We start from the raw sequence: 16,801 nt of genomic DNA, 5'->3' as shown, positions 1-16,801 counted from the left end.
TATGCAGCCATTTAAAATTATGTAGACTAGGGATGCCTGGGTGGCTCAGTCAGCTGAGTGTCTGATTCTTGGTTTGGGCTCTGGTCATGATCTCACAGTTTGTGGGTTTGAGCCCTGTGTGGGACTCTGCACTGACAATACAGAGCCTGCTTGGGATTCTCTCTCTCTGCTCCTCCCCCACTTGCATGTGTTCTCTCTCTCTCTCAAAATAAATAAGTAAACCTAAAAAACTTTAAAAAATAAAATTATGTAGACTATTTAACAATACGGGCAAGTATTTATTAGGTAGTATGTGGAAAACAGATCATAAAATATATGCTAAAAAACAGAAAAAAATTATGTATCACTGGTCCTAGGGAAAGAAAAAAGGAGACACATATGCCAAAATGGTAAGCAATTTATTTATCTCCTGTTTTTTTCTATTTCCCCCAATTTCAACTATAAATATGTAGTATTTTGTTTTCAGATTTTTATTTTTTATTTAATTTTTTTAACATTTTTATTTATTTTTGAGACAAAGAGAGACAGAGCATGAGCAGAGGAGGGGCAGAGAGAGAGGGAGACACAGAATCTGAAGCAGGCTCCAGGCTCTGAGCTGTCAGCACAGAGCCTGACGCAGGGCTCGAACTCACGGACAGTGAGATCATGACCTGAGCTGAAGTCGGATGCTTAACCAACTGAGCCACCCAGGAACCCCTGTTTTCAGATTTTTAAAACATATGTATCTATGCCCTTCTCTCTTTTGCTAGTAAGAAACATCCCTAAACTTCTCTCAGAAATGACTATGAATAGGTAAACTAATGGATTGAGGCAGGGGGCTGTAGCTATCAATTCTTTTAAATTTTGATTTTTAAGGTGGTTCTTCTACTGCTACTTTTTTTCACATCTCCATAAGTTAATATGTGATCCAAAATGTATTTGTAATTGGCCTAAGAGCACTCAGAATAGCTCTCAACTATTCCCATGCCCTCATAATCTCATACAGAATTCTTTCTTCTTCTTCTTCTTCTTTTTTTTTTTTTTTTTTGAGAGAGAGCAGGCTCAAGTGGAGGAGAGAGGCAGAGGGAGGAAGCCAGGGGGAGGGGGGGGCGGAGAGAGAGAGAGAGAGAGAGAGAGAGAGAGAATCCTAGGCAGGCTACTCACTCAGCATGGAGCCTGACATAGGACTCAATACCTCAACCCTGGGATCATGATCTGAGCCTAAATCAAGATGCAGACGCTCAACTGAATGAGCCACCCAGGCACCCCATCATACAGAATTCCTTCTAACGGTCCCAGCTTATTTCTGAAATATTTCAACAGTCAGACATCCAGACCTAACTATGGCATCATAAAGAAGGCTTAAGAACATCAGAGATAACCCCCAAAATGAAATGCCATCCTACATTCACAAGCCACAAATAAAGTCGAGACTTGAGATTTAACAATCTTAATTTAGGACTGTATTTTATATACCCCATCACATATTAAACTGTACCCCATTTTTAAAATCATGTGACATAACCAAGAAAATATGAAATATCAAAATCAAGAAGCAACTCATCTATTCCATTCTTTTTCATATTCTTATTCTATTTGCTTTCTTTTCTCCATTACTCTAATGACCCACATATCCAAGTTACAATATTCACTAGATGCTTCCAACTTTCATCAACTCGCTCACTGAGTTTATTTAATTTTGTCAGTTCCATGTCTATTATCATCAACAAATACTTACTGTGTGCCCACCTTTGTCAGGATACTGTGCTACACCTATGGTTTTCAAAGATCTAAAGGTATTACTAGATATTGCTGTTGAAGTTTTTATTTTAAATATAGTTGAGACAACACATATTCACACAAAGATAAATAATAAGGGAGCATAGGCAATATGATGCCACACTGGTACAGACAGCACAGTTCCCACTTACAATGGGAATGTTTTTTACCTCTTCATATAAATTAGCATTTAATCTTCCTGAAGTCCAGATGATAGAGTTTTCCCTGGGCAGATGTATGCCAGGCTATTCTGATTGTTAGGAAAAAGTACTTGGTTATAACAACATTTGAAGGACACCTAAACGTTTGCATGTACAGAATCTTTTTTCTTTTTTTTTTTTAACGTTTATTTTTGAGACAGAGAGAGACAGAGAATGAACAGGGGAGGGGCAGAGACAGACGGAGACACAGAATCTGAAACGGGCCCCAGGCTCTGAGCTGTCAGCACAGAGCCCGACGCGGGGCTCGAACTCACGGACCGTGAGATCATGACCTGAGCCGAAGTCGGACACTTAACCAACTGAGCCACCCAGGCGCCCCAAGTACAGAATCTTTTCAAAACACTCCTCTCTTCATCTCCCAATTTTGCAGGGAAAGTCAGAAAAAATTCAAGCAGTTTTATCAGTCAAATGGAATAAAGATGTGAGTAACTATTTTCATTTGGGATCAGCAGGTGGGGATTCAGAGGCAGTAAGCTGATAGGGAAATCCCTGCTGTGTTCATGTAGATTGTGTGGATTTTAAAAGTCATAAAACAACTGAAGAAGGGCCATTTTGGTCCCCTTTAAGAATTCTGGCAAAAACTGAGGAAGTTCTTGGAACTCTATCAGGTTAGGCTGTAGGAACAAGTAAGAGCCAAACCTGTGTAATAATGGTCTATTAACTGGTTTGACAATACCACGGGAGCTATATTTCTTTGTATGCATTAAAAAAGAAAACAGAACAACAACACTAATCCTTTTTTTAAACTGCTTGCCATGTGCCTGGCACTTTCTAAATTCTTCATACAGATTTAATGTAATCCTCCTAACAACCCTATGAGGTTGTTACTACAATTAACAAAAAGTTGTTTTATAGCCTTAGGACTTTATATACAGGATTGAGACAGATTTTTCTAAATAGGCAAGAGCTATTTACAAAGTAAGTGAAAGACTGATAGGGATAAACTTTACCCTCACTTCTAAGTTAAAAAACAAACAAACAAAATTTTAAGTATTCAAATATACATGCAATTTATTTTCTAACTGTGTAACAAAGTTTGTAATGTAATGAAACAGTTATAGCCATAGAAACTGATGTAGAAGGCCTACTTTTTAAAAAAAAAATTTTTTTTAACGTTTATTTATTTTTGAGACAGAGAGAGACAGAGCATGAACAGGGAAGGAGCAGAGAGAGAGGGAGACACAGAATCTGAAACAGGCTCCAGGCTCTGAGCTGTCAGCACAGAGCCCGACGCAGGGCTCGAACTCACGGACCGTGAGATCATGACCTGAGCTGAAGTCGGACGCTTAACCAACCAAGCCACCCAGGCGCCCCTAGAAGGCCTACTTAAATAAACAAGTAAAAATAAACCTGAGAGAATGTTTATGACTAACTGGTTTTTGGAGCAATGTCAAATACCAGATATTTAGTCAGTAAAATTAGCTTTTCTTAAATTTGAGAGAATATTAGTTTACCCACATGTTATAGTCCAAGAAAGCTAGCTTTTGAACTGAAATCTCATTATGCTTTGGAGGTTTCAGGTAACAGATTTGCCTAAGAATAAAATCTTCATTTTGTTAATTCTAATACCTAAATGAATAAAATTACATAGGCTTAAAATATTTTATTATCAGTTTTTTTTTTTAATTTTTTTTTTCAACGTTTATTTATTTTTTTGGGACAGAGAGAGACAGAGCATGAACGGGGGAGAGGCAGAGAGAGAGGGAGACACAGAATCGGAAACAGGCTCCAGGCTCTGAGCCGTCAGCCCAGAGCCCGACGCGGGGCTCGAACTCATGGACCGCGAGATCGTGACCTGGCTGAAGTTGGATGCTTAACCGACTGCGCCACCCAGGCACCCCTTTATTATCAGTTTTAAAATGTATAATCAAGAACCAAAAAAAACAGGGAAAGGTTTCTTCTATCTCTTTTGAGACTTTCCTGACTAGAGAGTTCACGTTTGTCTCCTTGCAGGTCACGCAACTTCTTGGGTTATGGCTGCCCACGCATGTGTGTGCCATCCACGAACCCATGTACATATACATGGGTTAAAGTTGAAAAATTCACTTATAATACATATAGTCACTTCCAAATGGACAGTAGCACATATCTCGAATATGCTTTTAATCTGAAGTTATCTCAGTATTGGTTCAATACACAGAAACCTATCTCCCATAGATGAGAGATCACTACTGTGCCTGAATGCCAATTTTTTGTTGCTGAAACTGAAAAAAGTTCAAAGCATGTAATATCACAAGTGATAACCACTCAATTATGATAAACATAAATACGATATGGAATATAACTTATTTTAATCTTAATGCTTTACCAAGTTAAATCTTCCCAAATCAAAAATTTGTCTATAAATTTGCTTACTTAGTTTAAATTCTTATTGCATTTCAGATTCAAAAAATTCACAAACTATTGTTTTTGACTGGTGATATAATGACTGGCATCCACGACAACAAAAATCTTGGACTTTATGCCTTTTCTGTTCTACATTTTTGTTCTCTCAATCTTTAAATGAATATAAAAACAATGCAACAGAATGCAAACAAAATGCAAAACAAAATAACACACTGTAAGAACTAAGAATTTCCTTTTGGCTAAAAGGGACAAGTAAGAAAAATGAAAAGATACTCTTTTCTGTATCTAGTAATCATACTGTATCTGGTATTTGTTAACTGGTATCTGTATCTGATAAATTTAGGGATTGTAGATTGAGTGAGTTAAGTATTAATATAAAGCTGATGTTACAGGAGTTAAGAAGGGTTTGTTTTCTTATGCTATTTTCTGCCTCTTATTCTTATAGCTGGTTCCTTGACTGTTGACTGACAAGAGGTCTTCCACTGCTTCCACCCAAGGTAAAACTGAAAATCCCGTATTAGAACAGCTATAAAATCACCTGCTATTACAAAGTATTCAGCAGCAAAAAAGATACTTGTTTACTTCTTTGTAAGAGAGACTATCTCACAGATCTGAGCTGTTTGCTTCCAAGAAGCTTTGGCCTGGCTTTTTGCACATCTTCACTTTCTCTAGACTTTCTGAGAAAGTCTCCCATTAACCAGTCTGCACAACACAAAATATAAATTCTTCCTATTGATGACAGGGTAAATAATTTACACAGGGGTCTTAGAAATATGAGATGCATTTCAAAGTGAATCTTTTGGGCTTCCAGGTATACTTTAATAGCTTTTGTTTTCCCATTTTACACAAAGTGTTTTATTTTAACTAGTAATGGTTAAAAATGTAAAGTTACGTTTAATCACATCTCAAAGTAGAGTATCTAATATAGGTTCAAGATTTATAATAAGTGATATAATAAATGAATTCATACACAATCAAGCCAACAAAACATAAATTACAGATTGAATTCTAAAAACTGAGCAAATATCAAAGCATCATCATTCCTTTCAGGAAAGAGCAAGCAACTAAATAAGCATCGCAGGGCACTTGGGCGGCTCAGTCAGTTGAGCGTCTGACTTCTGCTCAGGTCATGATCTCATGGTTAGTGAGTTCGAGCCCCACGTGGGGCTCACTGCTGTTGGGGCGGAGCCTGCTTTGGATCTTCTGCCCCACCCCCACCCCCCTGTCCCTCCCCAGCTCACATGCTTTCTTTCTCAAAAATAAATAAACATTAGAAAAAAAATAAGCATCTCTAGATAAAATAAGAGGGAAAGATGTTTGTTCCAAAGGAATATAATGACACGAAGTTTTATCTAGATAAAGGTAGTGAATACAAGGGTGATCAGACTGCCAAGTCAGCAACTGACTGCCAGAGTCACATGATTTGTCTAGAAAAGCTAGATCCCTTTCTTTCTCTCCCTCATTTCTTCAGGATCTTTATTCCTGATGCTACACTTGAGAGACTTTTCTTAACATAAAGATTCTTCTGGTTAAAGGTACTCTAGCATTGGGGCACTTGGGTGGCTTAGTCGGTTAAGAGCCCAACTCTTGGTTTCAGCTCAGGTCATGATCTCAGGGTTCATAAGTTCAAGTCCCATGTTGGGTTTCATGCTGGTGATGCAGAGCCTGCTTAGGATTCTTTCTCACTTCTTCTCTCCCTGCTCCTCCCCTGCTCACTCTCTCACACTCTCTCAAAATAAATAAATAAACTTAAAAATAAAAATAACTAAAAGTACTTTAGGGTTTTATTTCCAACTGTAGAACTCATGCATGTTGTAGACCTAGCTCCTGACTTCTAGGTAGATTTAAAATTATGTTTTTGGTCTATGTCACAGAAACATGAGGGGAGATAACTTATTTTAGTATTTGTAAGACTAGAGAAAAATTAGAAGAGGGGCTAAGGATATCAGGGAGGAGCTGAAACAAGTAGATAAATACTTTGTTAACAGAAATGACTGTGACACTGCCTTCCTTTGATCTTGAGAATAGATATAATTTGTTCCCCATTACTCTGATTGGCCTAAGTAGTCCCTGGTTAAAGAAAGAAAAATGGCTTAGTTCTCTAATAGCAATGTTTAGGAGTTTATAAATACTATAAATATAATACCTTTTGAGCATTTGCTTGATCAAAGCCCCGGTAAAAATACTTCTGTTATTTTAATTTCCACACCTAAAATAAACAGAGAACAGCAATTTATAAATAAGATACTAATCACATCATGCATAGTTGGCATTATTTACAGATATATTGAGGGGTGCCTGGGTGGCTCAGTTGGTTGAACATCTGACTTGGGCTCAGGTCATGATCTCACCGCTTGTGGGTTCAAGCCCTGCGTTGGGCTCTGTGCTGACAGCTCAGAGCCTGGAGCCTGCTTCAGATTCTGTGTCCCGCTCTCTCTCTCTGCCCCTCCCTCGCTCATGCTCTGTCTCTCTCTCTCTCTCTCTCTCAAGAATAAATAAAACATTAAAAAAAAAAAAACAAAACAAATATATTGAAACAGTTTTTAGATTTCAGTTTCTGACTTTCGCACAGTTTAAAAGTTTTGCATAGAAAGTCATTACTGAATAACAATTCCCTAAAACAAATTAATAATTTTGTGCTATTTTACATATGCATTAGTTTCCTTATTTATCAGCTTCCTTACTTGACAATATTATCTTGGAGTAACGTTTCTTGAAAGGTGAGTAAACAAATATTTGTGTCAACAGCAAGCTAACTGGTGGCACTGAGATGACAAAAATATATATCCTGTGATAATTCTGCAATGGATATTTGAAGAGTGTCTGGTAATTGATGTTTCATCTGAGTTTGGGGCCAGTAAATAATAGAGTTGGTCTATCAATATTAGAAAAATTGACAGTTTAGGGGTACCTGAATGGCTTAGTCGGTTGAGTATCTGACTTCAGCTCAGGTCATGATTTCAAGGTTCATGAGTTTGAGCCCCGTGTCAGGCTCTGTGCTGACAGCTCGGAGCCTGGAGCTTGCTTTGGATTCTGTGTCTCCCTCTCTCTCTGCCCCTCCCTCGCTTGTGCTCTGTCTCCCTGTCTCTAAGATAAATTAACATTAAAAAAATTTTTTTAAAAACCCAAAAATTGATAGTTTAGTCATTATGTAATATAAAACTATGGCATCAATTTGAGAAAATCAGAAAATTTATGGTAATTCAGGAAAAAAATTTTAGTTTTTAATCCTTAGTTATCTAGATTATCCAGACAGAAACTCAAATAATTATTTTAAAATCTTTTAATACAGAAATACATATTTTTTCTGCTTTGTTAAACCTTATAAACTTAGTACCTGTGGAAACCAACTAATTCAGCACAATTCTTTTTTTTTTTTTTGGTGGAAGTGAGGGAGGAGAGGAATTTTCTCTTAAGAAAAAATACTAGAACCTTGAACTGTGCACGGAATAGCAATATTATTTACATACAAATGGTTCTGGTCTCTTGCCCAGATATCTACAAACAGAACTTGCAAAGTCTTAACAACTTTAGGCAAATAACAAAAGTTGATCATGAAAATGAAGAAATGGACTGTTGATTTATACACACACACACATGCCTGATTATGTTGTGATTGTGAAGTGAATGTTATTTTGAAGTTTCCTTACTCCCAGAAGTTAGTCTAACTTGTGCGTACCCTTGGTAAAAAATATTTCAACTTGGTCAAATTAGGGGATCATTAATCCTAGCTATGTTAAATGTTTTTTCCCAATGGACAACAAGATCCTGAGCCAATGTTGGGATTTGGGTCAAATGAAGAAAGGTTTCTGAGCGCTTACTCTCTGTCTGGCACTTGAGTTGCAAATATTGAATTGAGATCCAGTTTAAGACTCTGCAGGGTTGTGGTCCCTGGCTGGCTCAGTCAGTACAGCATGTAACTCTGGATCTCGGGGTTGTGAATTTGAACTCCACACTGGGTGTAGAGATTACTTTAATTAATTAATTAATTAATTAATTAAAACAACAACAAAAAAGAACTCTAAGACTGACATTAAAATAGATTCAAATTTTCAGTGTTTCACCAGCAGAAAACACAGGTACAAATTGGAATAGATTTTTCTCATGACTGATCTGGTCTACAATTATTACCTTAAGGAGTAGAATCACAAGGCAATTCACTAGGGCATTTTGAGCAGAGTTTTAAAGTAATACTTACCACCCTAATAAGTAAGGGCAAGGGACAGAGGAGGCCAATGTAAAGTTGAGAGGAGCTACAATATCACAGTTGATCTAGAGTGTAGCTATGCTGCAACCAAGCTTAATTTTCCTTTAGAATGCAGGAATCCTATACAAAGAAAGAAATTACTATCAGTCTTAAAGATAGTGTGGATTAATGAGGAGCTTTAAAGACTAATAAATACCAAATAGTAAAGGAAACCAATATTTTCACTAGTGTGGTCTCTACAACTAGCAGTACTGACTTGCCACATACTATGCTCTACACTACTCCATTTTCTCAAATTTAACTTTGAGTGAAGAAAAACATAGCAGAGACAACCAGAAGACTAAAAAGAAGAGGTTTATCTTTAAAGATATATAAAGTTACAAAGTAAATCCAAAGAAGGAAAGCTTAGCACAAAAACAAACACTCAGATCAATGGAACAGAATAGAGAACCCAAAAATAGACCCACAAACGTATGGCCAACTAATCCTTGGCAAAGCAGGAAAGAATATCCAATGGAATAAAGACAGTCTCTTCAGCAAGTGGTGCTGGGAAAACTGGACAGCGACATGCAGAAAAATGAACCTGGACCACTTTCTTACACCATACACAAAAATAAACTCAAAATGGATGGAAGACCTAAATGTAACACAGGAAGCCATCAAAATCCTCGAGGAGAAAGCAGGCAAAAACGTCTTTGACCTTGGCCATGGCAACTTCTTACTCAACACAGCTCTGGAGGCAAGGGAAACAAAAGCAAAAATAAAAAGCTTCTGCACAGTGAAGGAAACAATCAGCAAAACTAAAAGGTAACCGACGTAATGGGAGAAGATATTTGCAAATGACATATCAGATAAAGGGTTAGTATCCAAAATCTATAGAGAACTTATCAAACTCAACACCCAAAAAACAAATAATCCAGTGAAGAAATGGGCAAGACATGAATAGACACTTCTCCAAAGAAGACATCCAGATGGCCAACCAACACCTGAAAAAAATGCTCAACATCACTCATCATCAGGGAAATACAAATCAAAACTACAATGAGCTACCACCTCACACCTGTCAGAATGGCTAACATTAACAACTCAGGCAACAACAGATGTTGGCAAGGATGTGGAGAAAGAGGATCTCTTTTGCACTGCTGGTGGGAATGCAAACTGGTGCAGCCACTCTGGAAAACAGTATGAAAGTTCCTAAAAAATTAAAAATAGAACTATCCTAGGACCCAGCAATTGCACTACTAAGTATTTATCCAAGGGATACAGGTGTGATGTTTTGAAGGCGCACATGCACCCCAATGTTTATAGCAGAACTATCAACAATAACCAAAGTATGGAAAGAGCCCAAATGTCCACTGATGGATGAGTGGATAAAGATGTGGTATATATATACAATGGAGTATTACTCGGCAATCAAAAATAATGAAATCTTGCCATTTGCAACTACGTGGATGGAACTAGAGGGTATTATGCTAAGCAAGATTAGTCAGAGAAAGACAAATATCATATGACTTCACTTATATGAGGACTTTAAGATACAAAACAGATGAACATAAGGGAAGGGAAGCAAAAATAATACAAAAACAGGGAGGGGGGACAAAACATAAAAGACTCTTTAAATATAGAGAACAAACAGAGGGTTGTTGGAGGGGGATGGGCTAAATGGGTAAGGGGCATTAAGGAATCTACTCCTGAAATTATTGTTGCACTATATACTAACTTGGATGTAAATTTAAAAATAAAAAATTGTTAAAAAAAAAAAAAAAAAGAAGGAAAGCCAGAAAAGTGCAACATAGTAAATCCATTATTTAAAAATGACTAGAGGGACACCTAGGTGGCTCAGTCAGCTAAGTGTCAGACTCTTGATTTCAGCTCAGGTCATGATCTCCCTGTTTGTGGCTCTGGGTCTGCCTGGGACTCTCTCTTTCTCTCTCTCTCTGCCCACCCCCCACTCCTGTGTGCTCTCCCTCTCTTTCTCTCCAAATAAATAAACTTAAAAAAAGCCAACCGTATACTTTTTATAAATTTCAAATATTTTCACCCTATTTTCTTAAAAGCTTATTTATTTGAACCATTCTATTCAATGACTTGTTAAAAACTATAAATTTACACTCTTGAAATTTTAATTTAAAGCTTTACTCTTGGAGCAGTGAGTGGTTCCTAAACCAAGTTTTACAAATCCAGTATTTAAAGCCCAGTCTTAAAAATATTATTTTTTCTTTCTTTCTTTTTTTTTCCCCTGAGAGGATGATAAAGGGTTTATTTTACATAACTGAATGAAAAATAATTCAAGAAATAGTAAATAAACAATATATTATTTTCAACATTTCTAATTTCTTTTTTATTGTTTTAAAGTTTATTTATTTATTTATTTATTTATTTATTTATTTATTTATTTATTTATTTATTTATTTGTTAAAGTGTATTTATTTGAGAGAGACAGGAAGAGAGAAAGAACCCCAAGCAGGCTGTACATCCAGTGCAGAGCCCCTCACAGGCCTCAAACTCCAAAACTGTGAGCTCATGTCCTGAGCCAAAATCAAGCGTCAGACGCTTAATTGACTGAGCCACACAGGTGCCCCTTAATTTATTTATTTTGAGAGAGAGAGAGTGCATGCAAGTGGGAGAGGGGCAGAGAGAGAGGGAGAGAGAAAGAGAATCTTAAGCAGGCTCCGTGCCATCAGTTCAGAGCCCGATGCAGGGCTTGAACACAGAAATCATGAGATCATGACATGAGCCAAAATCAAGAGCTGAAGCCTAACCAACTGAGCCACCCAGGTACCCCTAGCGTTTCTAATTTCTTAATGGAACCACCAAGAACACATTTACCCACCATAAGACACCAGAAACCAACTAACACTTAAATTTCTTTCTCTAGGTTTATAGCAATTAGGGATTATCCCTTGTTTACTAGAATTCAAATGGTCAATATGTTCTGACTTTGATTAATGAGAGAAAAAAAGAGGTATCTAATGATGAAAACTTTAGCAGTGCTTAATGTGTCAGACTTAACAATATAGTTCTATAATTAAAAAAGAATACCCTCTTCTCTCAAATCACAGAACAAAAAAATCAGATTTCTCCATTCAGTGTTTTTCTCCCTTGCCTTAAAACTTTTGGTTACTAATATTTCCCAACCCACAAAGGAAAAAAAAAAAATGCTAATTATCAAACATCACACCTAGGGCGCCTGGGTGGCTCAGGCCTTTAAGTGTCCAACTTTGACTCAGGTCATGATCTCACAGTTCATGAGTTCCAGTTTATATATATATATATATATATATATATATATACACACATATGTGTATATATATATACACATATAAGTATGTATATGTGTATGTATATACATATACGTATATGTGTATATATGTGTATATATATATACGTATGTGTATATATATACATATATAAGTATGTATACGTATACTTACATACGTATATATATACACATATGTATATATATATATATGTATATATGTAAAATCACACCTGCTATCAAGCTGCCTTATTGAGCCTACTCATGCTTCTCACAAGACTTAACATGTAAACTTAATGTCATTTGGTTTTATCCTAACATGTTTCTTTTAGGTATTTAATGCATGATTTTATTTTAAAATCAAATTAAATCTGCAAGGACCCTACCTGCTGCTCTGCCACTCAAACAGGTTTGAGATCCAGTATTTCAAGCAACTTCTCTATGTATAAAAGTACTTGTAAGTTAGTGACTTTTATTTACCTTAGTGGTGACACAAATTATTTACAGAATAAGTTTTAGAAACTATTGAGTACAAAGCCTAATCACTTTTAAACATCAAGTTGGTAGACTTTAGGATGTGCCAAATGCTGAAAAATTATAAGCCCTTGGGTGATGAATTTACAGTGACAAACCCATCAATTAAAGTTAGTTCAGCTATTGTGTTTTTTGTTTGTTTTTAACTTTATTTACTTTGAGAGAGAGCATGAGAGTAGGGGAGAGGTAAAGAGAGAGAGAGAGAGAGAGAGAGAGAGAGAGAGAGAGAGAGAGAGAATCCCAAGCAGGTCTCCTGCTGTCAGCACAGAGCTCTATGGGGTGGGGGGGGTGTCTAACTCATGAACCGTGAGATCATGACCCGAGCTAAAAGCAAGAGTCAGACACTTAACTGAGCCACCCATGAACCCCAGGTATTGTTTTTAACAGGATAAAGAATAAGGGTTTTAAAATGTCAATAGTTGTCAGGTGGCCACATTTTGTTTTAATCACAACACAATCAGAATCATACAAAATGTATTTACAATCAGAATCATACAAAATGTATTTTTCATATATTTATATGGATACACTTATGAGGCTATTTTATTTACATTTTTCAGTATACAGTCCATACCTAAATATTTATTGAAAAAGTATGTCCCAAATTTCTAGGTAAAAGTATATACAAAAATGACTGCAGTCACTTAATAGTATGTATTTGTCATAGGCTTGACCTTTGGGTTTTAATGAAATGGCAGAAAAACAAGGAAGTTAAAAGAAAGTTTTCTGAAAAAGGATTAAGGTTTTAGCAACTTGAACAGAAGTCAAGAAAGTTTAAATTAAAGCTTATAGCCCTAACTCAGAATATTTCTTTTTTCTGTTCAGATATAAGTCACAGGCTTTGTCTGGATATGCTGATTTAAAGATTGCATTTTGTACTTAGATATGTTAAATGCCCTCAATGCACAAGTGATGAGAAGTGTGGGATTTCAGAAGCTGCCCCTCTGGTGTAGTCATCTCCACTTGAATTTTAAAAATATATTAAGAATGCATAACAAATGAGAACTGTTCATATTCAATTTCTGCTTCAGCCAGGGAACTCAATTTACCTCCTATAGAAATGCATTATTCTTGGGTGAATTCCTATAAATTTACAGGAAAAGAAAACATGATAAAACTCAAGTACCCTATTCATGAAATTAGGCAAACCGCATCTATAATACACTGTGGCTAACGTGATTGTTCTTGGAGATTTTATTATTGTCATCTTAATTTACACTTTTTAATGTTTATTTGGGGGGGGGGGCAGAGAAAGAGGGAGAGTGAGAGAGTCCAAAGCAGGCTCCGTGGTGTCCCTCCCAAGGAGGGCTAGATCTCTCCAACCATGAGATCATGACCTGAGCCAAACTCAAAAGTCAGAGGTTTAATCCACTGAGCCACCCGGGCGCCCCTAAATTTACAATTTTAAAACAACATATTTGTAATTCGCTCAAAATTTTTAATTACAATGGAGATAAATACAGGAGTGTGCCACAGTCCTCTAAACAAGGAAAACAATCTAAACCGGGGTATACAAGGCGCTTAACTTTTAGAACGATATCCCTAAGCTATCATTTATTTATTTATTTTAAGTAGAATTCTAATTTTAATCTTAGTCTATACCGGGTAGATTTTAAATCTATTTTACATTCCTAATAGAAATCAAGCTCGGCTGGTGGACCTAAAAAGCTGTAGCTGCAAATACTAAAAAGTAATTTTTAAAAAGCTGCTTGAAAGCAAGTGATTAATCACTAAAATCAACTGTGAACAGTCACTGCCTCAGGGGTGAGTGAGGCATCCTAAAATATGGCGTTATGGTCCTTATTTAGCTACTCATACGTTGTTTACAGAATCAGCAAGCACAAATTCACATAAGGATTTCCTTCCCACCATCTCGGTAATAAGGCGACACTAGTTAAATAGGGCTAATTTTCCGGTCCTCCAAGGGCGCCCGCGCTGCCGTCCTCTGCAGTCCCAGAACTGCCTAAGGCTCTGGCAGAAGCTGCGGCGGTCACCGAGGGACAGTCGTGACCGCCGGGAGGGCTGGGTCTCTCGCTCCAGTCCTTCCGCGCGGGAACGCGCGCCGCTAGCTCCAAAAGGGCCGCAGGAGCACCGAAGCCGAGAGCGCGCGCTCCCGCGCGTCCTCCAGATCACCTTCAAGGGGGCGGGGAAGAGCTGCTTGGGCACAGCGACAGGACAACCGCCAATAAACACTCGGAACTCGCCCAGTCGTCCCGCCTGCAGGCAGCCGCCGGCGCCCAATCCCAGCTGTGATAACAGTCAAGAGCCCCAAGTGTCCAGAACTTGGGGGGCGGGGACATTAGGAACCAAATTAAGAAACCGAGTCCTGGACTGGTAGGAAGGTGGGGAGGTTAGGCGGGGACTCCGCGGGCTGAACGCCGGCGCCCCCGCCCGCCCCGACTCCCCGGGGACAGTCGCTCCAGGGCTGGGTTCCCGGCGCTGGCTCAGCCGCCATCCGTGGTAAACAAAGGCTCGCGGGGGGTGGGGGTGGGGGCGGGGGTAACGGTCAGGTGACAGTGCCGAGCACATTTCGTAACCGCTTTAATGGGGCTTCTCTGGCCCGTTGCTCTGGGACCCACCTTGACCCCGTCAGTCCTCCCCAACAGGACCAACGGAGGCCCCCACCAAACGAAAAGACTTGACTTGAGACCTTCTCATTCTCAGTGCTTCTTTCGATTGAAAAAGAGCAGCGCCTCGTTCAAAGCCCATCAGCAACATGCGGGGCCCATCTGCCCAGCCCTGTCCGCCAGCTGCTCCTGCCCTCGAGGCGAAGGGGTGACCCACACCTGCTACCCCCAGCCCGGGCGGCCATGCTCCTCCCAATCCGCCCCCGGCGGGGCGCGCCAGCAGCGCCGCGGTTCCGGGAGGGTAGTGCCAGGAGGCGGAGGTGCCCTCCCTTCAGGGCTGCCGTTACAGTGCCGGGATTGAAGACCAACCCCCCCTCCCCCCAGGGTGCCCTGGAGACGCTGCACCCCAGACAGAGGCCCTGCAATACCAGCCTCAATCTCCCCTCAGGCCCCACGTCTGGCTCCGAGACGCCGGCCAACGCTGGCTTCCTTCTGGAGACACCCCAGTGGTCGCGACCTCGGCCGCCCCTCCGCTCCCGGCTCTGGCCGGTTCGTCGCCTTTCGGCTAGTCCGGAGCTGTCAACCCTGGTACCTCTCCGCGAAGGCTGGAAACGGCCAGCAGCGGCGGCCCCTGCGTTCCCTCAGCGGCCCGCGGCGCAGCGCTCTCCCCAGCGCCGGCGTCCCCCTCCAGCCACCAGTGTCTGCTGTAGCTCACAACAAAGGAAACATGTGACCGTCCGGGCCAAAACACTGAGCGTCACCGACCCCAGGCCAATCCGAGTGGGTGCCCCCCGCCCTGGGGCACCCTGGGATATGTAGTTCCCACTCCTGGGGCGCCTTCCGGGCCACTAGGGTTTCCCGCTATGGGGGGGGGGGGTGTCGGTGTCAAATGTGAGGAGACCCAATTAGCAATCTAAGGGTGCTAATTCGGAAATACTTTGTTTTAGGTAGAAACGGGTTAAGGAAATCCATCCGTGTTAGGAGCCTAGTGAGAAACCCCGAGTCATTTGTTTATTGCCACGTCCCCAGGCAAAAGCGCGTTGCCGACAATTCTCAGAACCTTAGAGCGTGGGCCTAGGCATAGAGATCTTTTTTTTGACCCCTGTATACACAACCTGGAAATTTGAGGACCGGAGGGGTGAAAGGGACTAGCTCTGGTTGCTAGACAGGTCAGGGAAACTGCCTTTCTCTGCAAATCTGTTCATTTCACTCATATCAGTCATATCAAATGCTAGGTTACCTTTTATTTTTTTAATGTTTATTATATTTTTGAGAGAGAGAGAGACAGAACATGAGCGGGGGAGGGCAGACAGAGAGGAAGACACAGAATCCCAAGTAGGCTCCAGGCTCTGAGCTGTCTAGCAGAACCCCAGGCAGCTCGAACTCGCCTTAAGATCATGACCTGAGTCCAAGTCCGAGGCTTAACTGACTGAGCCACCTAGGCACCCCTACCTTTTATTTTAAACCTAGTGCAAGTGAACAACGTTGTCACAAATCCTTATTTTCTCAGGCAGATAGATACCTCAAAGGACAGCATTTTCTCCTTTTGTTTCTGCAAATATTTTTTCAACCACCTGATTTTTCAAACATTTAACTAGGTTTTGGCTTCTAATATTGGGATAACTTCTCTCCCTTCTATACTTTACGAATACAGTCATACCTTTTTGTTAAATAATGGAATGTGTTCCAATGACCAGAGGTGGAAATAAATAAAGAAGGCATGTTTCCAGTCCTTCTAAATATACTTTTTAGGCCTCTTTTCCATCTCTTATTAAAAACAAAAATACTCAGGGAGCACCTGCTTGGCTCAATCAGAAGAGCCCAAGACTCTTGATCTCAGGGTCGTGAGTTTGAATACCACCTTGGGTGTAGAGATTACTTAAATTTAAAAAAAACTTAAAAAGAAAAT

The 16,801-nt window shown here is 39.6% G+C and overlaps 1 protein-coding gene across 4 annotated transcripts in view; it reads right to left on the bottom strand.

Annotated features, from left to right (window-relative positions):
* KLHL24 (kelch like family member 24) overlaps window positions 1-15,581 on the bottom strand; it is a 44,716-nt gene extending 29,135 nt beyond the window's left edge. Inside the window, exons 1-3 of one of the 4 annotated variants that reach the window (XM_047098922.1) lie at window positions 15,485-15,581; window positions 8,524-8,652; window positions 6,472-6,534 (exon numbers count right to left, since the gene is read on the bottom strand). The gene's annotated coding sequence lies outside the window, so the exon portion shown is untranslated. The remainder of the gene's footprint in view (window positions 1-6,471; window positions 6,535-8,523; window positions 8,653-15,484) is intronic. The other 3 variants (XM_047098924.1, XM_047098923.1, XM_047098925.1) reach the window with 3 other exon arrangements.
* Between the last annotated feature and the right edge of the window lie 1,220 nt (window positions 15,582-16,801).

This window comes from Lynx rufus, unplaced genomic scaffold, assembly GCF_022079265.1.
Source record: "Lynx rufus isolate CCGP_SWC_20201006 ecotype Redwood Valley unplaced genomic scaffold, mLynRuf1.p SCAF_5, whole genome shotgun sequence".
NCBI classification, from domain to species: Eukaryota; Metazoa; Chordata; class Mammalia; order Carnivora; family Felidae; genus Lynx; species Lynx rufus.
The sequence above is the reverse complement of the archived record's forward strand: the minus strand, read 5'-3'. Positions and strand labels throughout refer to the sequence as shown.